At 41.0% G+C, this 23,253-nt stretch overlaps 1 long non-coding RNA gene across 1 annotated transcript in view; it reads right to left on the minus strand.

The window, feature by feature from the left end:
- Window positions 1–784: 784 nt before the first annotated feature.
- Window positions 785–23,253, minus strand: part of LOC114056761 — a 30,008-nt gene continuing 7,539 nt past the window's right edge. The window contains exons 3-4 of the long non-coding RNA XR_003571083.1: window positions 19,030–19,152; window positions 785–865 (exon numbers count right to left, since the gene is read on the minus strand). This is a non-coding gene — a long non-coding RNA (uncharacterized LOC114056761). The remainder of the gene's footprint in view (window positions 866–19,029; window positions 19,153–23,253) is intronic.

Below are 23,253 nucleotides of genomic sequence, written 5' to 3' on the forward strand. Positions count from 1 at the left end.
CCCCTTCTCTGAGACTATTCACCAGACTGCTGCCTATGAGAAAAAGAATTCTAAAAACTCTCTTTTCATTATTATTCTTATTTCACTTTCTCACGCGAGAAATGGGTAAGGGAAACACTGTTACTTTTGTTTCTAGTTCATTTTAATTCTGAACTCAGAGGAGAGCACAAGTGAGATGCAGGCTTGCGATCCATTTTGTTGCTTTGCCTGTGCTAACACAGAGACATTCAAGCTTTAGTTACAAGCATCACTGCAAGACTCACATCACATCTGAATGAAGAAGAAAAAATATATAAAATATTTGTTTCTTCTACCTCTCCTCTAAGCACACAGTCCATTCTAAAAATGGTTTTCCTTTCCCCTTGAGCACTAAAAAGAGTAATCCTATGCATCATCAATTGCACACCCATGAGGGGAATGCACCTAGTGCAAATTTGCTAATACCTGACAAAAAGCTGTGTGCAGCATAAGGGAATCCAAATCCCTAACACATCTGGTGCCATTTAATGTGACACTGGTGTAACTACGCTGAAGTGTCTAGGTTTAAAGCATGTACTGATTTGCTCCTTTGGTTTTGGAAAGAGTAGGCCATCTCTGGTATAATCCTACCAACTTGCTTCGTCAGAAAGCAGGTCATAGAAGGTCCTTCTGAGTTGACCCAACATGATCTCAGTTGCTGATTATGAAATGAAAAGTGATTATGAAGTACACTAATTATCAAACTTCTGGGTCAGAATGGTGGCTTTTTCAGTAAAAAAATTATTTAAAGTATCTTTTGAACTTACTGTGTAACACCGCTGCTATGGTTCCCTGCAGCCACACGGATAATTGGGAGATCTCTGATTTGCTCTTTTCATCAAACACACTGGGAAGAAGAGCAGAATAAAGGATCAACTTTTTCTGATTGCTTCAGACAAACCAGGCAAGTCCCCCCAGAATATTTTATTTTAGTAATTTGTTTATGGTGTGGCAACTTAAAAGGGCCTTGGCGCACCATACATGATTATATTGGAAGAACTGAGTTCATGCCTCTGTACTACAAATCAGATGGTCCACATGGTAAAGCCATTCATGACCCAAAAGCTATGACCCTATGGTTTCTATATGGTAAAGGCAGCAAACACCAGTTCTGTTTTTTCTCAGTACTCCAGGCTGCGCACCATTCCAAAGTGTAGACAGTACTTCAAGATCTATGAAGTACTTACATTCCTTATATTCCTTTCCACAACATATACATATATACAACATAATGTATTATATAGGGATATATAGTACCCTTCCATGATATCCTCTGACAGACGAGCAGGACAGTGCAACTCCATCTGGTACTATTCACAAATTACAGCCTGCACATTACAGAAAATCCTGCTCAGCTTATATATCTGAAATGCAAAGCTTCAACAAAATACTTATCAAGTTATTAATTATAACATGTAATTACTTATGATATGGAGGTATCCAAGGTCCCAAGTCCCAGACAGGGCATACTTCATGTAAGTCCTATAAAGCCTGATTCAAAATCACAGGGACCTTCACACACAAAACCCAGTATGTGCTTCCCTAGCACCTGGAGACAGCCATTTCCTGCTATGAATTCTACTGTAGAACTTGCACTTTAAATGTAAAGCCCCCTGGTGCTAGGAGTAATGATTTGGATTAGCACTGCGATTCTCCCACTGCTAGGGAAATAAAAATCTCTTAGTACCACTATCAGAGATTTCTGTGGCAACTCAGTGAATAATGGTAAAAGCAGCTGCAAAATAGCAAGTGAACAAAGACTACGGAGATATAATGGTGACTCAACAACCTTTCAATTCAGCTATTAAAGTGTCTACAGTTCCTTTTATGCTGCAGGTGAATAAAAAGTGATTGAGCAGAATTAACCTCTCCCTAGAGCATTAAGAAAAGTTAAAGTTTCAGTGCCAACTTGCTGGGTTCTTTCAAATCTGAGTTTCTTACAACTTTTACTGCTGTAACACCAATGAACTGAACGTCCAATGAACTGAATTTCAGTAGAGTTGAGTTTTGGAGGACTGAGTTAAAACCATTATGTGAATTAAAAGTGTATATATTGAGATGAAAAGCTTCCAGTTGAAATATATAAGCCTTCAGGAAATATTGATACTGAACTGCAAACTCTCTTCGTCTCTCCCAAGAACCTATCCAGTGCTAAGCATGAGAGGTACTGACCCTGCCTATGGAGCTTTGATTGACTGCATGAAAATTTGTTTAAATTCCTCATGGGGACCACAGATATTCAAGCATGTGCACGGGCATTCTGTGGGTTTAGAACTAATTTAAACATCAATTTAGGAACCCCATGTGAAGAACAGTCTCCACAGCTCTGGCTTGGAAATCTAAGCCCTGACTGATATATGTGTATACAGCACTTGGGTTGCTTTGTGATCTAAACAGAGAAATTTTCTTCACCTTGAGACAAATACTGAAACTACTCATAGCAAGGGTTTCATGAAGCTTTTGCTGAATGAAAGACAAAGGAAAACAAATTGATGGGTAAAATGATTAATTTGGAAAAGTCAAAGCTGTTTGGGGGAAAAACAGAAACCACATCACAGGTTTTTAAAGTTTACAAGGAAAATACAGACTGTACATTCCCAAAATGTTTGGATAGGTTTCTCTTCTCCTTCCCACAACCACAGATTCTCCTTAACATCTTCGTGGTTTTGTTTCAGACTAGAACACCAGAGGTGTCATATGAGACTTATTTCAGGTGCACGAGCTCTGAAATTTGACTGCAAGTGAATTTTGGATGGCAGTTTATCCAACCCAAATCTTACCTACCCAATACTTACCACCAAAGAGAGCAGGCAATAAAAAAGTAAGAAAGCATAACATTTCCCCTTCAGGAAACAGAAAAATAGAAAAACAAATACATTCTAGGACACATGCAGAAACCTTACCATAACTGAGGATAACACTGGGACATGTGAGATTTTCATTACTATATACTGCCAGCTCCAAGGACAAGTTTACTAAGGGAAGGTGATTAGTAGATATGTCTATTTGTGGAAGAACAGGAAACCCAGTTAGTTCAAGCCATTAGTTTTGCTGCCCTCTGCAAAATTCTTTCACTCTGGGCAATCACTAACTGCATGAAGTTTAACATGAGCAAGTGCTGAATTCTGCATCTGGGATGGAGCAACCTGTGTAGGGCTTCATAGTTTGATGATCCTTGTGATGGATTCCAACTCAGGATATTCTATGACTTGAGTGAAAATTCAGTTTATCTCTTCCAGTCCTTGTATGTGGTACAGAGTTAAAGAGAAAATTCAACTGTTCTTCATCCACCTCGCTCTAGGATATCCCAGTATCAGTCAGTGCAGGGAATCTGGGAAGGTAGAGCTTTAAAATATAGACTAAGAGCTCCCAAAATTCAAGAGCAGCTCCTTTCTCCATGCAACCAGAATTATCAGTCTTGCTATGCCTTTTCATCTGTTTAGTTGTTCGCTACAAGACCTATTTTATTTTTTGTCTTCCTTAGGTTTGTTGGAATTTATCCATATGTGCATCTGTGCCAGCAGCCAAATTTCTAGACATGCAATTTCTCAAAATGACTTCAAGCCTCCATGTGAAGAGCTATAATATTAAGGGAATTCAATATAAGGCTGCTTTGTCCCAGTAAGAGTGTAGAATGCTCAAACCTTCATTGTTCTCTTTCATTTTTGTGCCCAAGAAGAATTTTGAATGTAAAGACTTCAAATCATAATTGAGTGAATCCATATCCAAAATCTGGCCTGTATCAGGCAAGAAGGAAAATCCTTCACAGATGTACCCCCATGCACAGCCATTCAGGATCCATACAAGAAGGAGAAATCTTTGAGGTGCACAGGCTAGATGAATTAAGAACAGTGTCTGTCACAGTCCATTTTCTAGAAACACAGCTGTAATATTAAATCTACAACAGTTTTTACTTTCAAAAAGCATTATGGCAGAGAAACGATTGGACTATAAGGGAGTTTTGAATAGCTCTATGTCCCTATTTGTCATCTGAGTTATAAAAATTATAAAGCACTCTTTCACTTTTTATGAAGCAACAGCAACACTCAAGATTTTTACGTACAATACACCAGAAATCATGCGTTAAGTGGCTGAAGACATTTGGCTTTTTGCCCCTCATAACCACTGTCAACATGCGGGCATCTAAATGTGATTGTACAACTTGTCCTGCATTATTACACGTCATGGCTTATCAACCAGGATACTTAGTGGCATTTATGAACATATTTAATGCTGAAACAAGCAAAACAAGAGTAAGCCATCTGTTCTCATGTTTTACTTCAGGTTTGAGCCAGGACAGCTCATTGAAGGCAGGTGTTGCATTGCCTTTAGGTTTCTGCTGATCAAATTTGCCACATGGACATGGAGTTCAGTCAGCATCACCGTAAGAAAAGCAGCAGCCACTGCTTCCTGCAGGTTCTCAAGGTGGAGTGCATTCTGGTTCTCCTGCCAGACAGTTTATCAAACTGCTGCTGAATAAATATTTTTGGCTCTCCAGGTTACCTGCAGGTCTTGGAAGAGAAAAATCCCTTTTTATAAAGCCTACACTGTTGATCCTCAAGGAACTGCCTGGCTGCAGATAAAGTGTAACTGAATTACATACCTGGACTTTGGCTCCTGGACGTGGCCTCAGAACTGAGTCCATACCAGACCGTGTCTTGAAGGGGAGAGTTTCACCCTGAAACTCATTCTCCCCTTCCTTGAGTGAATTATCCCCTTGAATGAGGATGAGGATCCTCTTGATCATCCTCTAGAAATGCAGCACTTATAGTTCCTGGGATACAGCACAGATCCACTACCAAATCAGAAGAATGCAAACCCCTGATATCTGTCCAGAACCCATAATATACCTGTGCTTCAGAGTACTTCTGAGTCTCTGCTCTTACTGAGAAGAACATCACCAAATGTAGAGTCTGACAGAAGATTCTGGAAAACAAAGAAGAAAAGATTATGGAAAACTAAAATCCCCTCTAAGAATTAATATATGACTTGAGGTTGGTGGATATAGGGGTGAGATCAGCTGAAGTGGGGGAGGGTTAAAAAAACTGTCAGGTCAATTACCAGATAATGGCCACTTCCAAACTTCTTATCTCAATTACTAACAATTTGGCCACAAGCAGTAAAAAGAAACTTTATTAAAGTAATTTAATTTTTTTCAGGAAGGTTTCAAAAACTAACATTAAAAGATGGACTCACTGTAAAAAGTGGTTATAAACAGTTGCAGCAGCAGGAGGACTATTTTCCCAACAAAACTGTATCATTCCTTCATTGCTTCAAGGCACCTTACCTACAAAAATTGTTTGGTGAAAAATCCATTTTTTCCTGGAATAAGTATATGAGTGGGTAGAGGCAGAGTCAGTACCTTAACCAGCAGAGCTCAGCAATGTTCCTGTGGCCTGCAAGTACTAGGGTTTGTGATCAGAGAGAGTATCTCACATAAGACCAAACAGTAGGGCTGGGAAAAGCAAAGAGGCTTTTAGGCACCCAAGTCGTAATTAGGTGCTGATTGTTTGAAAGCATCTTTGACTATTCCAGCTGTATTTGCTGGTTTAATGCAATACATTACCTCTACAAACCTTGGATTAACTACGTCCTTAGACTGTCCCAATTTTGATAATACACCATGCCAAATTACCAATGAACAAAACAAGTCATGTTCAAAAACTGGATAGCAGTTACAGGTTCAGCATGCTCCTAAATTTAAAACTTGTTAAACTGATTTTCTTCCTTGTCAGAGTATATTCTATAGTGGGTCATAAAGTCCCAGGGACATGAAGTTTAATATTATGACTGATTTTCTGGTTTCATCAGAGGGACTGATATGAATAAACAAACAGTTTTTTCTTATCACTTAATTATCGCCCCCCCTCCCCACATAAAGCAGAGTCTGCAAGACTTGTAAACATATTTTAAATTTACTGCCCATATCTCGAAACAAAGGTCCTTGAGACATAGGTCTCTGTCCTAATATTTGTGGAAATGAAAGCATGGGGTCAATGCCAAACTAAAACTCTTTTGAACTAGACTGACAGAGGCAAATTTGTCCTGAATTTGGCAGAGGCAAATTAAGAGTAATGCTGCTTACAGGAGGAAACCATTCCTGAATACAGTGAAATGACTGCCCATCTTTTCCAATCTAATCTGTGTTACAGACCTCGGCAGATAATTGGCATCACATAAATAAATATGAAGTTTTTAAAAGGTGCATTGAGTTGACAGAATGATTCTCAAACCAGAGAATAAAAGAAACACATTCATTACATTGGCAGCCAGTTTTGACACTTCTCATGCAGAAGATGCTACTAATCCTGATGAATATTCATTCTGAGCAGGAGGCTGAAACACAATGCATAAATTCACACCTCTCAAATAGGACGTTTTTTGGAAGCCACCAAAATGCAACATTCTCCACACATTTTTCCACTTTGGCTTGTCCTTTGTACTTCAATTAATTAAATGCTACCTGCACATGACTACATGTACATAGCAAAGAAAATCACTGTGTTCTCAAAGTTCAGGCCTCAATACTAGGACTACAGACTGGCACATAAACAAGAAGTATTCTTCTCCCATTAACACACACTGTTGAAGCAATAAAACACTTCCTTGCGATATTATAATTAATTGCATTTGATGGCACCTCAAATATTCTAGGGGAAATACAAGCACAATAATTCACATTTTTTAATGAGTAGGCAATACCAGCCCCAAAATTTTAGGGGCAATGCAGGCTACACATCCCGATGTAGCTCCAAAAATAAAGCAAAAGTTCCACGGGTCTTCTCTGTCAGCAGGGAAGCCTGAAGAGACAGACATTCTTGTGATCCGGAAGATCCTAGGGCTAAACTACAAATCATTCTTCTTCTCTGTAGAAAGGAGAATCTACCAGAGGAAGAAGATCACCAAATAACAATCACTGAAGGTGGGAACTGAAATTATGATCACTAGGAACAATTACAGAACAGTAACTGCCACAGATGACCTACAGGCCTCCACTGTAACACACAAAAAGGGGACCTTTCCACCAAGCAGTTACTTGAGAGACATACTTTTCCTGCAAAGCAGGTGATCTCTGTGGAGCTGGCCAGTTCTGAGCTCCAAGGAAAGTTTCACCGGCAACTGATGGAAAATAATGCTATTATTTTCGCCTTACATCTAATCTCACTATTTCTAATTTTATTGTGACTTCCTGGGACCAGATTCCATTAACAATTCGAACCATTTATTAAATGCCAACAGTTCACAACTGACAAGTGCCCTACAACATGCAAAGCAAACATTTTTGTTTTGTCCATGAAAGAAATGGTGACAAAAGCAAGACTTGAAGAACAGTTCAGGTTTTAAAGCAAAACATCGCAATGACTTCGAGGAAGTGGCGTAGCACTTATTTGTAACACTCTTTCTAACACTCTTTCTACAAAGAAGTTCCTGTATAGACTCCAATGGACAGAATCCCAAATTGCTCAGCACAAAACATGATGAGCACTCTGAAACCTTTTTCCCTTGTAGGAGTAATGCCTTCAGAAGAATCTGTAATGGGAAAGCTAGAAACCCTTTTGGCTTAGGAAGGCTTTCTGCCTAAAAGGTAACTCTTTCTCAGAGGCAGTTACAATGCTTTCTCCCTCTCTGCATAGCCAGAGAAGTTTTCAGCCTCTCTCTCTGATATGTGAGAGGAGAGAGACAACATTTGCAGAAATGCTACAGGGCTCTTGTGGCCTGGGAAGAGTCAGGGAGGAGTGGGGGGGAGGAGAAGTGATGATAAAGCCCGGGAGTGAACAGGAGGTTTGCCTCTTTCTCCCTGGGGCCTGGTGCATATCTGACAGCACTGTCAGGTATTTCTAAGTTTCTCATATTCTGGCCTTTTAAATAAACTTTTGAGTTCTTCCCACTGCCTTGGCATTTCTGGGGATATCTGCATATCTTACTTTACACTCTTCATCTTTATCCCTGAAGGGGAGTTTCTGCCCAGTGCCTATATACCATGTTCACCTTTCCTCATGCAAACATTTCAGCATGTCCTAAAAATGCTGTCTCAGATGCTCCTCTGGAAGAAGAGAAGATGCTTGAAGAGGCATGTCTTCTGGACTCTGTGATCTCATTCTCTGTGAAAAGATTCTCATATCAGAGGTGAGACAAGATGTGACAAGGAGCTGAAACCTGGAGAGGCTGTTATCCACATGGAAGTGGCTGGAACAGGTTTGTCAGTATCTGCTCTATTTCACTGGTCAGAACCAGGCAACTTTCATGGAAAAGTAGCATGACTACAGCTAGTCCAGTGTGATGGGGCCAAAATGGAGAAGAAAAGTCATCTCAGAAAACAGGAATTCAGCCTCAGAAGGCTTTTTCTGTCAAGACTGTTATACCACCCTCTTAACTAAAACCCACTCAGCTCACTTCTGCTACCCTGGCCCTGCTACAATATATTCCACATGGAACACTACTAAGGAAGCATGCACCACCATCCTCCCTCGATGAAGTTTGAGTTACTTCCATGGGTCACCCCACAAAGAGCACAGTGCAGCAATCTTAGAGAGTTTTGTGAGTTTTGCAAAGATACTTGAACTCAGGGAAAAGTTCACAGACCAAAGAAGAATGACCTTGCTTCAGAGTGGTTTTCAGTGCTCCTCAGGGCAGAGACTGTCTTTGTGTCTTGTACATACAGAGAACATAGACTTAGCAAAATAGAAACTTTGATCTAATTTCCTCCTTTACCTATGTGCACTTGAGCTGCGCAGAGTACATGAGGTAAAATCTCATCTGTTCAGGATGAGATCCTCAGAAGGATAAAGGAGTAATAATACTGGGACTCGGTGTTCCAGAGAAAAGGACATCACCTCCCAACAGGGTCCCCTTCTCACTTTAAGAACTGAGTCACAAATGAAAGGAGTATCTTTGTGTGAGATGCTAAGAAGGTGCTGAGAAGGCTAAGCAGTTTGTAAATGCAAAAAGAGGAGTATGATGTTTAAATAATAGAATTGCTTCAATTAAGATTAATGAGGAGATATCCTTCAAGCATTCAATAGCTGTGGGGAGGTTTTCCTGGGGAAAAGAAAAAAATCACTAAACTGACGAGTGTAAATGATTTAACCATATTTTTAGATCCTTTCTCCCTGCCTGCTCCATCCACTCCATACAGTATGGCCTCTACGACAGACAAGAAGGGATGCAGTAACTTTCATTCATCTATAACCCCATTCAATCTCAGAGCAGGCCTAACATGATTAAAACTACTTGCAGTCTCAATAATGATCTTTCCTACATATGTTTTATATGTAAGTCAAAATCAAAATTAACTGCAAGAAGAAATTCTGGAAAAACCCAACTGAACAAAAGTACCACAAAACGATCTCACAATGTCAGCCTCAGAGATCAGTGGCAACGTTTAACCTACCTGCTCCACAGACCTCCTTTACTTGGGCAAGCACATCAGCTTACACCTGTAACAGTAGTTGGCCTTTGTATTGATCAGCAGGAGAAGGAATAAAGCAAACTGCTAGTGGGGTTTAAATGAACTGCTGCCAGAAAGTTCTGCAGGACATGTGCCTGCAGTAAAGTGCAGTCCTTCTCATCCCATACTCCTGCTTCCTTTGAAATGCCATGCAGACTTGTCCTACCACGGGGAGTTGGGTCAGGCAGCTAACGCAGGCGAAAACTTGGGTCATTTTCTCTCGATCCCAGATGGCAGAAGAGAGAAGGGAGAGTTGGGCTGCCAGCTCTGGCAGCAGAGCAGGCTAAGATGCTGGCTGATAGCAATCATGGGTTCTTCTCTAGAGGGTGTAAGATACAGCACATACATCGCTGCTACATGCACATGATATGGCTTAAAACACACAAAAGGGGAAATGGTAACTCATGACCCTAAAATTCCAAAACTGGCTTACAAGCTTTCAAGGCACTCCAGCTCACGGAGAAGGCAGATGCCAGGATGTGTTTACTCATTTGCTTTAATGTAAAGCAATACTCTCCTCCTAGTCCTGTTGCTGGAAAAGGCTGGACTTTTTTTTTTGGATGACAACTTAAAAATAATAACATGGTGAGATAGCTAGCTCAGACAGAAAACTTTAGCCAAAATGCTTATTATTTGGTAGCATTATAATCCATTGAGAACTGCTTCGGATGGAGTGTTGAGGTGGTCTTGATTGTACTACTAAAATTTCTTACTGCAATTTCAACAGAGACAGAAAAAAAATCCTTTATAGGTCATGCTAGGCAGTATCCACAGGCAGCATCTTCGAACTGGCACAGGTTAACCCTGATTGATGGGAAAGGCCAGTACCAGCAGGTGACTTCCTACTCTATAGATTTGCTTTTAATTAACATGGTTAGATATTGGTGGATGCCTGCGTGGAAAGTTCTCTTCAAAACTGGGCATCTTCCAGTAAAAACTTGCCAGGGTCAAGAGTAGGAAGCAGCACACACAGGCAACTGAACTGGCATGCTTGCTGCACTTACCCTATTGACCTGGTAGGTACAAAGACTCTGTGCCTCACCTTATGAGGAATGGATTAAAATGGCAGCGGAATTGGAAGCGTAGACCTAACAATAAAAATCAAGACAGGAGCATCCTCTCAGATACTTATCTGAATGGTTGATGTTTTGAAAAGAAGGAGAGAGGGATAAGGAAAAAAAAAAAGAGCAAGGTGACATCCTTTTTCTGCCGGGGTCTGCCCTGCCCTGTCTGCACAGCAGCAACAAGTCACGAGAGCCCTGCTCCATCCAGATTTTAAAGGTTATGAACTTGAAACAGGAATTTCTTCATTTGTTCTCTGGCTGCTTTCCAAAGTCCTGGTCTGCTCCAGGGATGATGTATTTTGTTATTCTTGCTTCGAGAAGTTTAATTAGGTGACTGGAACCAAACACCAAAACTACCCTCTGCACAGAGCTCTTTTGAAAATAAAACCTGATTACGATAAGTAAGTATCATGCATTGAGAGAATTTGTAATACTCACACTATTTTCAGTCTAGCTTTTCTCTTCATTCATTTGGGACAATACAAAAAAAAAAAAAAAAGGAAAAGTAGGGACAAGTCAGGTGAAGGTATTTCTTAGTGGCACTTACTGAGTATTCACTCATCAGCTAATTGTTTTTGGAGTTTCAGATGCTCATGTAACACAAACCTGGAAATATTTTTTACACAGAGGGATAGCTGAATGGTTACACATTTACAATCTGAATTTAAATTTAAAGTCTCTCTTGCAGGAGACACTGTATGCAGTCAGACTGCTGCAAAGCAGCTTCCTGAAAATTCAGGGAAATGGCAGCTATGTGACAGTACCATGTCTTACACTTTAGAGCTACCTACTTCCAACAGTACAGCAAAACTACTGCAACTTTCAACAACTTTTGACTGACACATTACTCACCAACTGTTGCATGGTTAAATTCAGCACTGCCTTGGAAATTAGAGAATACTCCCACCTACAACAAAATTCACAGAAAGAAGGCAGGCAGTCTTCCCACTTATGTTGTCTAAATGGGACTTTCCAGAATGAGAGATAAACTCAATCTTTGTTAGTAAAAGTCTGGCACTGATGCCTTCCTGGAAAGGATCCATTTTTCTCATGTCATGGAGGAAAGCTCTCAAGCTAGTGAAGTATCTTTTTCTACTTCTTGAAGTTTCTTCCAAGTTTTATAGATTTATGAATAGCATTAAAAAAAATGCAACTTGCTTTCCCTTGCTTGTGTTCCTCAAAAAACAATGGCAGCCTGTCAAAAATAAAATTTAAAAGAATAGAAAGAGCTGTGTCTGTCCTGCTGAAGCAGTTCTGTTCCCCACCACAGGAGCAGATGCCAACAGCATCTACATATTCAGCTAACATTTGCATCTTGCTACAGCATATCTATTTATTATGTCAAAACACATTCTAATTTATCTGCTGTGAAATAAACCCATATAAGGAAATTATAGAGAAACACATGGTCTAAGAGTAACTCTGCTCAGCAGGCTTGCAGTGTGATGTTGCCCAGCCACAATTAATACCCAAAACATTGACGTGCACATGCCAAACCCAAGCAGTTTAACAGTCTGGAGTTCAGTGTGGGATTAGCAGTACCTGCTGCTCCCTGCGCTGCTGTACAGCAGCTGCAGCAAAAGCATCGGCTCCTGGTCTGGCAGTGAGAATCTCTTCAGTATCTTTCCCACAGTCCCTACAATTCAGTGCTCTCAGCACCTCCCCACAACTACTTTTCTCATCTCTTACTTCCTTGAGTGTGCTTTCGGTATTTATCCTTCTATGACACTTAAGCTTTGTTCCCTCAGTTCCAATCTATTTTCCTGCATATTTACCCTTTGGCCCACAAAAAAAGTGAGACACTTTCCCCTTTCTAGATTCTCAAAGAGGCAGAACTCTGATGATTTCTCTTACCTCCGATGGTTAAGCTAAGGTCCATTTATGACACCTGAGGTAAGGTAATCCTCCCAAAGCTTCCTCTTCCTGCAACTCATCAACTTCTTCACCTCATTCTTGCTGTCCCACTCAGGTAGTGAAAAAGTTTACAGCAGTCTGCACAATTACACCAAAAATTGGCAAATGTCTCCTTTCTGCTTTGTCATTCTGTAAATGGCACTATCATATAGTGCTTCTATGTGCCTGACATATTAATAGCACACCTAATTATTCTAGATTGCTTCAGCCAGATCTCTCCAGCCCTCCCCCCATTTTACTTAATGAATTGATCTCAAATTCATGTTAGCACGTCTGGTATATTTTTGTAAGTGGGAACACTGAACAAGACTCTTATTAATAAGGAATAAGGACTTGCAATAGTTATTCTTAATGAAAAATGGAAGGTGGTAGTGGTAGGAGTACTCAAGAGCTAATAATAGTGGGTTTAAATTACAGCAAGGAATATTTTAAAATAGACATTAGGAAATGTTTTCAAATGCTCAAGGTAGTAACAGACTTGCACTCACTTCCTAAAGAGGCTGTGGAATACCACTGAAGGTATGCACTACAAGGTTAGACAAACATCTGTTGGAAACGGCAGATACAAATGATCCTGAAGGAACGGCAGATTTTGATGCTCCCTGGAATGTCTTTCTGTCTGCATTTTTTGAGGGTTTCTGTGTTCTGCTTTGGCAATGCCAATGCAGTGGTTGTGGCAGTGGCTGCAGCGTTCTGCAGACAGCCCCCTGTGAGCCCCACCGCCTCAGCTCCTGCTATCACTAGAGCAGATCTCTCTCGTGTAAAGCCCTAAGCCACAGTCCAGAGCTATTCCCCATAGCACTGCAAAGTATGCAACACCACAGCTTCAGCAGAAAGGAGGTGTTGGGTCAAAACCAACTCCTGAGTGAAGTTTGAGCAAGGCAAGGCAAGACCTGCCAGCCATCCCTTGGGCAACTCTGTCTGCTGAGATATTAAAAGCCCTGGCTTGCAGGCTAAGCAACCTTGACACAGAAAATGTACAAAAAAGCAGCACGGTTGCAGACTGTTGGGGATGGGGATCCTGACTAGTCTCCACTAGCTGTTCTCGATTGCAATACAGGTATGCACTGGAGCTAAGCTTCACCAGGGAACTTTCAGCCCCTCTGTGTGAGCTCCTTCTTCCCTTTATGTACTTTAATCACATCATAAACAACTGCACAACTTTTCCATCAAACATATCCTAAAGTAGCCCCAGGACTCTCTAAGAATAATAGGGCAATTTGGGAGGGTTGTTTTTTTGTTTGTTTTTTTTTTTTTGTTGGTTTGTTTGTTTGTTTTATTTTGTTTTGGGGGTTTTTGTTTGTTTTTTTTTCTTTTTTTTAGTTTTGAGTGTTCGAAGGGGTGTTTTTGAACAGCTATCTTATCAGCTGCTAAAAGCTGGAGAGAAACAGGCGCACTCCACACAATTACAGAGGAAGCGGGTTGTTGCAAGTGACACAAGGAGCTGGGGGCCTTCATGCACACAGGCACTATTTTGAAAGCTTGATGTGAAATGTTTGTTCTGCTCAGAGAAAATCCATTCCCCCATACTGTGCAATGCCCACTCACTTTAAATTAAAAGACTTCCAACACTATCCATCTACTCTTTCTAGTCTCTGATGTAGGACTGAGTACATAACTTCTTCATGTGAAGCACATCAGATTCCAGAGACTCTGTAAAACATTTTTCATCCTCCTGTAAGAATTTACCTCCCAGTTGCTTTCTACCAGCACAGGGACTGTCTCCAACACACACTCACGAACACAATTTTAATCTCCACATTAAAAGCATGACTCACCACGGCTTTTTCTAACTGCTCAGCTAACACAAGTGACAAAGCATTGGTGTTGATCCCAGTAACAGGGCATTTTTAAATGGTGGAAGGCAAAAGGAGAAAAAAAATTAGCTCAGTTTTAATTGTCTTTTGTACAATCAAAAGAGTAAATCAGCCTGTCTTCTCTAGGACTCAGTTTACAGTCAGAAGGCAGGATAGCTAGCATGTGTGTGTTACGCACAAAAAATAACACGTGTTTAAGATCCTGAGTCACTGACACCAGGTTCAACTCCTGCTGCTGCAAAGAGCCTGTGGAGGTACACCAGGGAAAGGAACTACACGGACAATGCACCACTGACTTGATACCACCTCGGCCCCAGCATTTCCACCTCAGCTCTTTCCAGGTTTGACTGCTTATGAAAGACAGATATATTGTCCCTGTAATTTGTTCCTCCATCACTCCCCTCCAGAACGGTGCAGCCCATGGTCCCCAAAGGGGACAAGCTGCCATGGTATCACTGAACTTTCCTCCTGGGAGCTACTGGCCTGACCTACTTTCATCTGCAGGATAGACTAAAGCACCACCAGCACTGATGCAGTTCAATATGTTTTCAGAAAAAAATCCAGTTATCTCTTCCTCTGTACAAACACAGCCTTATGGACACTATTAGTGCTGGTTTGTGTTTTGGTTTTTGTTGGGGTTTTTTTGTGGGTTTTTGTTTGTTTGTTTGTTTGTTTGTTTTTGTGGGAAATGCGTTACTGGTACACGAAGTATGTGGATGAATTACAAACAGAAGGTCCTTCTGTTCTGCTGACACTATCCCTCACCTATTCCTTCTCTTCTGCTTAAATTCTGCCTTGCAACTTAGCAGTGAGCCAATGAAAGATCTCATTGCCAGAATAAGAATCATAGTTAGATCTTTACCTTCAAGTCAGGCCTCCTCAATTCATAACAAAAAATTCAGGGTTAAGTCTCCTCCTCTGCTTAATTCAAGTCATATCCTTCAGCCCAAATTGAACATGGGGCTGCACCAGGAGAGAGGAAGAAAAGAGTGTCAAATCCAAGACTCAGATACTTTATCATTATTATCATAGTAAAGCTTTATGTACAGGCACCGAGGATCTTAAATTAAATGTCAAATATTATCTGGCACCAGGAACATGAAATATAGTCACCTACAGGGAAAAGGAGCCTGACAGCTTTGGTCTGCTTGTCAAAACAGCAGTTGTCTCATTCAGCTCTTCGGGCAAAGGAACCACTATTTGCCAAACCAGAAGTTATCAGGATCAGCTCACTGATTCCTACCAAAAAGAGGTGCTCGTGATGGTAGGGACTAAGGGTAAATTTTAAATCCTATTCAGGTGTTGAGAAGATTAATTTCTCCACTGGCAACACTGAAACAAAAGAAGATACAGAGATGTCTCAAATTTTTAAGATTTTTTTTAATTGAGACTGAAACAAGATCAGTGAATCTTCTCCCCTTTCAGCTTGCCTGTGTCTTCCTCACCAGTTAAACAAAATAAATGCCCTGAGCTTACTTCCCTCTCAGCCTATCCAGCAACTGTTGCTGCCTATTTGAACAGGCTCCAGAAAGCTTGCCAGCTGAAGCTTATGAAGTCTAGTTAATTGCTTCAGCATATTCATTTCATGTTTGTATGGGAAAACATATAATTGGAGACACCCCTAGCTGAGTAGCCCTCCAGTGGCTGGCACTGCAGCACAGCCATGCTGTAAACCCTGCCTGGTGGAGAAAAAGGTGGGATCCTCTAACACAGCAACTACCGCTGTGTCCGGAGCAATGAAAAACCCCAAACTTCCCAAAGCCTACTGCATTGCTGCAAAGGTACGTTACTAGGTATTGCTGATAATCATGAAGATTTTAGAAAATGTTGCACCAAACGGAGAAATTTGGCTTTCAGAAAAGTAAAATAATTTAGATATCAATAACTTTTCCTGATTCTTCATCAAGGAACATTCTGTTTCCCCCCCCCCCCAAGGAGTGCAGACCTCCCAGTGTATGGGGAGCAGGACTAGGACTGCAAGCCAGAGAGGAATATGGAGAAAACAGGAGGTCCCAACTGGCACAAGTGGGCACACATGCATGCCTAAACACGTGCTGGAAAATAAATGGCAATTACATCTGCCTCCTTCATGCATCAAATTCATCTTAAGTGGGGGTCTGGTCAGATTGTAACACCATGGTCATGCTTGAATGTGCAGAGCCCAGGAATAAGAATTGCCATGCAAGACACAAGCAGAGAGAGGTACAAATTCATTCTTGAAATTTTTTACTGAAAAAAAAAAATCTTCATCCACACCAACACAAGCACAAAGTGGGAGCCTGCTGAAATCAAGCACAGGCATGTTATCTGCAGGAGGAAGTGAAAGAGCGGATGAAAATATTAAAGTAGAAAATAAAATAAGTTTCCACTGTGAAACTTCTGTTTCGGTGCTCACATGGTTAAACAATCTTTCTTCTCCCAGCCCACAACATTGGAGATGCTAGTGATGAGGAAGAAAAGTTTAAGATATGGAGAAAGAAATTCCAAGACGCGCTGGCTGATAGTTATGAAAAAGAGAGTTTGGTGTAATTGGACTTGACACAGAGACAAAAAGGATAAAAACCTCTGTGTTATCAAGTAATTGAATCATTGTCAATGCATGTTAAGGAGTTTTTAACCCCTTTTTCATTTATAAAAATCCATAGTTATCTTTCCCTCATGTTCTACCTCTGTTTCTATTGGTTAGCCCCTGCCATAATACAGATTCCCCATATAAGGTTGTATCTATCCCATTCTCTCCCTATATGGTTGTAACCCCTCCTATACCTTTCCTTGCATATAAAGGTTCCCTCTTACACATTCCTTACTTGTGCTGAACACACCCATATTTCCAGAACCATCCCTTCTCCCCCTACAAATAGAGGGATCCATCTTGAATAAAGGAGACCTCAATCCTGCTCAAACCCTGTAGGTTGTCATGTGTTTACTTCCCAACTGCAACAGAAAGTGCTAAAAAGGCTCTTTCCAGGATGAAGATTTACGAGTTTTAATGTCTGCAAACAAGACCTGAGCACGTTGAACTCCAGAAGGGACTCGGGACCCACTCTGCTCCACGGTCATGAGGCAAAACTGCTGGCTTTCACAGCTCTTCAATTAAAGAAATAAAAGGCAATTTTGAGTATTTAAGGGGATGTTGTATATCCAAGTTGTAGCAGAGAATGGAAAAGCTGTGAGACTTGTAGGAGACAAAATCATAAATTTTCATCTACCCTTTGCAGAGCTCTAATGTTAATGCTAAAAATAACTACAGCCACCTGCAGGATTTCAGCGTTTGGATTAATCAAGTCTTACGGAGTTGGGGGTGGGGTAAAGCGCTAGAGGAACAAAGGGCAGAAGGATTTCAGGACCTGAGAGTACCGACAAGGATGTTGCATCCAGAGAACAAGCTGCCGTTTGTTCCTGGCTAGGGCAGATGTTCCATAAGGATTATAGCAGGGGAAGGAAGGCAAAAAAAATGGGGCAGGCATAAAAGCACATTGAGATATGGGTCAGGCTAGACCAGAGCTGTCAGCCTTCCCTAACCATAGTATTAAAGTTTAATTAGTCTGAGATCTCTTATAAGCCAGGATAACCTATCTAGGAGCAGCATGTCTTCAGACACAACTTTCCTCCGTGGCCTTTCACATGTCTAGCTTTGGCTTGCCACTGCTACAACTTCCACATTTGATGCAAACTTCACAAACACTGAAGCGTGCAACTCAGCAGCTCTGAAGGGCAGAAACCACCATTGGGCTCCACAGGAAAACACGCTGAGGGTTAGAGATGGGAAAGACAAGTAACTTGTCTTGTCACTCTAGTCTCTGGATTATGCTATTATTTCATCCTGTTCAATTAATATCAAAAGAAGGCAGCTAAGCTTCTGGTGTCTTCCTGAAGAGAAGATTATTACTGACTTTGAGGTTTGGGCCTTTTTTGTAATGTGCGATCCCTATTTGTTTTTCCTTACAATCATGAAAATCTTCTTGTACCAAATACTGTAATCTGAACACTACCAATATGCTTTATTTTACAAATATGTTGTGCATTAGAAGCCATCTCTCTCCTTTTAGGGTCGATTATAAAATGGTACTACTAGACAGTGGCTTTGCCCTGTAGCTTTCTCTCTCTTGATGCCTCAGTGGAAAGTCCAAAGCCACATCAGTTGATACTTTCACTTTGGGATTTTGGTTAACAAATTAGGATTTACACTAGCTGTAACCATTGATGGCTCTTGCTCCAAAGTCAGATAGAGGATCCAGTACTCCAGATGTTGCACCTTCTCTCCTATTTACAAAAAGACCTTACAGAATGATTTGTTGTACTCACCCCTCCTCTCTGACATTGCATGAAAAGCTAAGAACAGCTTTGAGTTCTCCATGATGCTCCAGTGTGACCCTAGCTACAGCCTGGTAAAGTCTGGACCTTTCATGTGATACTTGTCCAAAGCCATTCTATAACAAAATCTAGCCATTAAGGTAAACCCTGAGGCAAAAGCTCATTAAGTATTTGTCTGCAGTTCAGAGAAAAACAAACAAATAAAACACAAAACAACAGCAAACCCCCACATAACAATTAGATGTTTGTAGTCAGAAAACTGAGGGTGAAAATACGACTTAATACTAAGCACATTCGAAGCCCGCTTTCTGTGGTTTTTTGATTGGCAGTCTTAATTAGAGTTTAATGCAATGTTCATATAGGCATTAACAATGCACTGAACTTAGATCAAGGAGAATGAAAGGCAACAGCAAACAAGCAAACGCTCAAACAAGCAATCACTTCTGTAACTTACTTTTGGGTCTGTGAACTTGAACTTTAGCCTTTCCACCATCTCCAGCCTGAACAGGTTCCACACAACAGGCTCTGTTCTGTAAGGATGGGGAGCAGAGGGCACGAGACAGCACTCATTTCAACTCTACAAAGCACAACAAAGATTCTCAGTAAACAATGGGAGGCAGCAATTTTTCAGCTTATTCTATCAGCCAAGTTGCAGCAAAACTATGAATACATTAGCCTGCCCTTGTGGGACTGCTTTTGTTCAGTCAAAAGGACCAAGAAAGAATGGGAAAAAAATGAAAGCAAGCATGAATTGGGGGGGAAAAAAAAAAAAAAAAAAAAAAAAAAAAAAAAAAAAAAAAAAAAAAAAAAAAAAAAGAGGAAAGAAAAGAAAAAGGGAAGAAAGAATAGCTGCCAAGTGAACTGGGAAACCTTCTAGAAAGAAAATTAAATGTAATTGCACAGGCAATTCATTTTTCTCATGGTTTTTTTGCATCCTTGTTAATGAAGTCAGGCTATGAGAGATGTTCCTTGATGCTGTACTGCCACTGCCAAAGTCACTGGCTCAGGAGCTTGTGGGGGTCACTCATTCTTTGCAGGCATAGGTGTTAAATTTGCTTTTCTAGGATGCACACTGAGTGCCTGATGAATTAATACTCTGCATATCTATTTGGATTTACTTATAAATGGGAACAGAGATTTTAAAAGTACTAATTAAGGAAGCAATCAAGGATTCAATCTTCAGGAGAGAAAATGTGAAGTATGAGGCACTTAACGAATACCTGAAATATTTGTTTAATTCGCTTCAACAACTCCCTGCAAAAAATTATTGCTCTTATTTGAAAGGCAGCAGCTTGTTGACAAATGAAAGAGTTGAGGCAAAGTCTAATAAAAGCTTATCCAGGAGCACTTTCTGATTTCATCTATAGCATTTAACAGAACAGAATTCGAAAAATGTCCTGACACTTTGCTAGAGGGAGGCTTATATAACTAAACCTTGATTCAGATGCTGACTTCCAAAATGTCAATCCCCAACCTCCATCTAAAGACGCTTCAGTGTCTACCAACAAAATACTCTAGATATTGGGTTTTTTCCTCTAGCAAGGAGACTGCCCAAGTCTCAGAGACCAAAAAGCTTGGCAGCAGCCTTGCACATTGTTTCCCATCTAATTCATTCACTGAACCACTCTTTTGCCTTTGCCACAGGCAGACCACATGTAAAACAAAATGAAGCAATGCTTTCATGATCCCCTTGTCTTGTGTAGCCAGCACCCTTCCAACAAAGGTCAGGCTCAGATGCTCTCTGCTTGATAGACCTGAAGCCAGGTCCTCTCAAGGGAAGCGATCCAGCTCTTGGTCTGCTGGCCCCTCTGGGCAGGACTCAGTATCTCCTTGTCTCTGCATAAATAATTAGACAGAATAGAGAAAAAGGAGAAGATTCATTGCTGTATATTCCAATATGAACCAGGTGTTCTCCTTGGCATGGAAGCTTAAACTACATATTTCTCCTAAGTATCTCATGAATCCACATTCTGGGTTTCCTAAATCATTGTCTCAGTAACTGTTCTTACATATAACAGGGGAAGCCTAGGCCCTAAATCAGAAGAGTATTTGATATTATAATAGTTGGCTGATGACTTCAAAGCTGGGAGATGTGAGACTAAGGTTCTTTGCCAAATCTAGCCCCTCACAGATACCACTCTTGACAAATTCCCTCTCGTTCACACAGTGAAAAGCAGGAAGACTGCTGGAGGTCCTCTCTGGGTTTTTGCCCAGTAATCCAGACAACATTTTAACAAAACAACTGGATTTGCTGTTATTTTTGCTTTATCCTGATACCACCTTCTACCATGGCTCACCAGGAACAAGAGGTTGCTACACCAAACAGGCATCATCTGCTCTCAGGCATGTTGGCTCTTACCCCCACTCACAAGAGAAACAAAGAAGTGGTGTAGACATCCTACCTCGCCATGGTTTCAACCTTCCAGGGACATGTCACAGCACTAATGAGGGTGGTCAATGCTAATACAGAAGCCTTCCAAAGTGAGTGTGGGGCAAAGATCAGGCTAAACTAAGTGTAATACCGTAGACAATGAGAGGTGGGAAAGAAGATCACCTCCAAAGGGCACTCATGGCTTCCAACAATACAACCAATAATGTGGGGATTTTTGGATGCACCTTGACTGACGCTAACAAAACTCCTTCTGGTGCAGGTGAATGCTCCCTTACCATCCCACCAATTACCACTACCTCAAGACACTTTTAACTTCATGGTACTCATCCCACTGCTGAGGGCCCTTCTAAACATCATTTACCAGATGGTAACAAAACAAAATCAAATCCTATTTCACACATATTTGGATTCTGGTGCATGGAAATGAATGAATTTTCTCTGCTCCTTACCCACCTTTCTTGCTCTAAGTCTCATGATGGTTCTGGAGTGCCAATCACTAGACCTCCTAGGTACTGCATCCTCCACTTTGGACAGCACAATTATCACTTGAGCAATCAGCTTGTGACATAACAAGCATAAACAGCAGCAAGAGATAAAAATCAAAAGCCACAGTGTTTTCACACAAGTGCCCCAAGTTGCCAAGCAAAAGAAACCATAATCTTATACTAAGCTGGCAGGATTTCTTCCAGAAACTTTTTTTTCCAAGCAGCATCAGTGACAAGTGACCTGAGGGACTGGTAATACTCAAGATGGAAGGCAGAATGATCTAAACAAGTCAAGAAGCATCCTGGTAGTCCATTAACATCCCCACGAAGTGACTGATGCAGGTGGAAAACAAGAACATTTTTCCTTTTTTCAAGAGACACTGCAGACACTGAGCATGAAATCCAGAGACAAATGTATAAGTTCCACCCGACTCCAGCTTCAGCCACGACCTGGCTCCACTTCAGCAGCTCTGCAGCTATGACCACTGAGCAGCGTGGGGGCACCCACTGCACTTTTGGTTTCCCTTGCTATATGGCTCTTCTGCAAGACGAAATACTGCCCCAACTGGTTTGCATTACTGTTCTCTCTAAAGGAAGCATTCATAAACTAATAAGTGAGCGCAATGGCAACATGCAGGGATACTTCTTCTCAAGGACAGGAGGCGAGCCCTTTAGGCTTAAACACACATTATAGACAATGTGATCTATCCCAGTGCTAAAAAAATCTCAGCCGTTAAAGCCTTTGCAGCCTGGACAAAGCCAACAATTTGAATTACGCACAAACACTAATCCATCTTATTTGGCTTTCACTTAACCCACCCTCTCTTCACACAGCAGGAAGCCTACCAGCTACTAGATGTTGATGCTCTCCTGCAGAGCACTTCTAACAATTTTACCTGAGTGTCCTCAGCCATAGGCCACCTCACACATATACAGCAAGGAACCAAGTACGTGGGAGGGTGTCAGCAGGACACATGATGAACACATGCTTGCTAGCTTATTTCAAGAAAAATAGTTCTCCGAGGAAATAAAAGCTTTTGCTAGCATGTATTAATCTTGTCACTAATGGAGATGGGAGTATAATGATTAGATGTGGGTATATATAAATCAGTAGCATTCAATTAATTTAACCTGTGTACATTATTATTTAAGTAAGAGTCAGCACAGATCGAAAGCAGGTTATGCACAACTTCCAGGGAGGGGAGAGGGAGAGGGTGGGGCACAACGTGACAGAAAGTACTGTCGGTAATCTCACTGCAACACCAAGCCCCCCAGAGATCACTGTGCTCCAAACCAGACTCCAGAAAACACCTGAAGGGCTCAAGCATCAGTATATTCTTTTAGTAGCAGCTTGAACCAAAGCACAAAATATAAAAAGGGACACTTGCCTCCTCCTCAAAAAAAACACACCTCAGCTAACCTCGCTTCTCCCTGATTTTCTGGAGTTCTTGGCTTGCTTAATGCTAAAGACAGACATGGAAAAAGAACAACACAGTTATATAGCAATCTTGCTTGTAAGAATGGGTCTGGGGTGTGACACTTCCCTTAGAAAAAAGAAAAGCCGTGATCTTCAGGATCAACTAAAGTATTAAAGAAAGAACACAGCCTACTCCCTAGATGAAGACTTGAAGTTAACATTTCTTCCATTTCCCCAGATAATAGGGGAGCCTATTCCTCAGAACCACTTTAATATGCCCGGTTTCCACTGGAGTCACAACACACCCTGGGAACAAAACAGGAGCTGTTTTTATAAATCCTGAAGACGGAAATCCCTAATTTACATACAAAATATGCTAAATCA

This window comes from Empidonax traillii, unplaced genomic scaffold (assembly GCF_003031625.1).
Source record: "Empidonax traillii isolate 1590-97213 ecotype Southwest subspecies unplaced genomic scaffold, ASM303162v1 scaffold103:size1334136, whole genome shotgun sequence".
In the NCBI taxonomy this organism is placed as follows: Eukaryota; Metazoa; Chordata; class Aves; order Passeriformes; family Tyrannidae; genus Empidonax; species Empidonax traillii.